General features: G+C 46.0%; 1 non-coding gene across 1 annotated transcript; it reads left to right on the forward strand.

Moving 5' to 3' along the window:
- Positions 1-1,878: 1,878 nt before the first annotated feature.
- On the forward strand, positions 1,879-1,985 carry LOC114008274 (U6 spliceosomal RNA). The gene has a single exon (XR_003549831.1). It is a non-coding gene; the product is annotated as a U6 spliceosomal RNA (small nuclear RNA).
- Positions 1,986-2,244: the final 259 nt, after the last annotated feature.

Consider the following 2,244-nt stretch of genomic DNA (forward strand, 5'->3'; position numbering starts at 1 on the left):
AAAGCACGTTGGTAACAATAACCAGCTGAGGAGTAAACACTGCCATGTTCCAGGCTCTTGTCCTAGTACTCCACATGTATTAACTCACTTAATCCTCCCAACAACTTTGGAACAGTATTATTTATTAATTCTCCTCAGTTTGACAGATAAGGAAACGTGAGAGAATGCATTAAAGCAACTTGCCCAGCATGATCACCTAAGGTGAACAATATCAATCTGTTTACATGAAAACACTGGCGTGGGCCAAAGAGGGATCCTTCTTGTTTTTCTTTTTTGGAAAGGTTTTTGTTATAGGGCGCTTGCATTCCCCAGAAAGAGACAGAAAGCAAGAAATCACCCCCCGGGGGGGGAGGGATGGCCACGCCGCAATCCCTTCTCCATTCTCCTCTCGGGATCTTGGGCACGCAAGCACACGTGCCCAGCGTGAGTTTAAGCCACTGGGTCTGGGACTCAAACCGTGGTCAACTATAGGGGAGTCCAGCGACATAGCCATCACGCTAACTGCTGGTCCCAAGGGATTCTTCTTAAGGAAACTATTTCTGCATTTATTTGGGGTTTCTCAGGGTATACTGTATTTTACAGTTTTTGTTTCTTGTTTTTGCTAGAAGGCACATGTACTCACCGGGGAAAGACAGAGATGAAAAGGGCCAAAGCAACCTTCAGTGGGGTGTGGTGACGCCGCAATCCCTTCTCCATTTGTACATCTTGTCACGAAATGGGCACACGCACACGCATCCCACATGGTTTTCAAGCCACCAGAGCTGAGATTCAAACCACAATGCACCATGTAGGATCCAGCACCCTTAACTACTTGACCAGGGGGCTGGCCTCACTTTTTTTTTTTTTTTTATTAAAGATCAGAAGGTGTGTGCCATCACCCGAGAGAGAGAGAGAAAGTACACCCAACAGGGTGTGATCACCACAATCCCTTCTCCGTTTCTCCATCCTGTTGGGACTTTGGGCACACACACGTGTACCCAGCTGCCAGGGCCAGGGTTCACACCACAGTCAGCCATGTGGAATCTGACTCCCTTAACTACTTGGCTAGAGGTCTGGCCCTATCATTTTTGTCAAGTGATAAAATATTTTCACTAAGGCAATGAAAATTCCATTTACTTGATTGCCCAATGACATATTCCTATCATTTTAGAAATGTATATTTCTCCAACCTTATTGAAGTTTAATTGACAAAAAGCTATGTATTTATGATGTACAATGTGATGTATGTATATATACACACACATTATGAAGTGATTAACAGCTAATAAACATGTCTATCACCTCGCGTAGTTATCCTTTGTTGTTCTGGGGGGTGTGCATATGTGTTTGGTAAGAAAATCTACTCTTTTTTTTTGGAGAGATTTTCACTGTAAGACGCGTGCGCTCGCCAGACAGACAGAGAGAGACAGAGAGACAGAAAGCGAGAAATCACCCCCCAGGGGGGATGGTCATGCTGCAATCCCTTCTCCTCCATTCTCCTCTCGGGATCTTGGGCACGCACGCACACGCGCCCAGCGTGAGTTTTAAGCCACCGGGTCTGGGACGTGAACCGCGGTCGACTACGTGGGAGTCCAGCGACATAGCCATTACGCTAACTGCTGGTTCCCAAGAAAATCTACTCTTCAGCCAGCTCTGTGACCTAGTGGTTAGAGCAGCTGGATCCCACGTGACTGTGTGGTTGGAGTCCCACACCCAGGAACTCGAAAAACATTCTGGGTGTGTATGAGTGCACCAAATCCCAACAGGGTGGAGGAATAGAAGAAAAGGAATTATAGTGTGACCATTCCCCACAGGGGAGGGGAGAGTGCTTTATCCTCTCTGATGTGGCAAGATTTTTTAGAAAGTCAGCAATTTTCAAAAATTCAAACATGTATTATTTTGCTTGCTTCGGCAGCACATATACTAAAATTGGAATGATATATAGAAGATTAGCATGGCCCCTGCACAAGGATGACACGCAAATTCGTAAAGCAGTCCATAGTTTTAGTCAACCGCGGTTTAAATCCTGGACCCAGTGGCTTAAACTCATGCCAGGCACGTGTGCATGTGTGCCCAAGATCACAAGAGGAGAAGGAGAAGGGATTGCGGTATGGCCATCACCCCTGGGGGGCGGTGATTTCTAGCTTTCTGTTTCACACACAAAGTATTATTAACTGTAGTCGCCAAGCTGTACAGTGGTTCTCCAGAATTTGTTCATCCTGACTAAGACGTTATACATTTGAGCAGCATCTACCCATGCCCCTC

This window comes from Tupaia chinensis, unplaced genomic scaffold, assembly GCF_000334495.1.
Source record: "Tupaia chinensis unplaced genomic scaffold, TupChi_1.0 Scaffold000041_1, whole genome shotgun sequence".
Taxonomy (NCBI): Eukaryota; Metazoa; Chordata; class Mammalia; order Scandentia; family Tupaiidae; genus Tupaia; species Tupaia belangeri.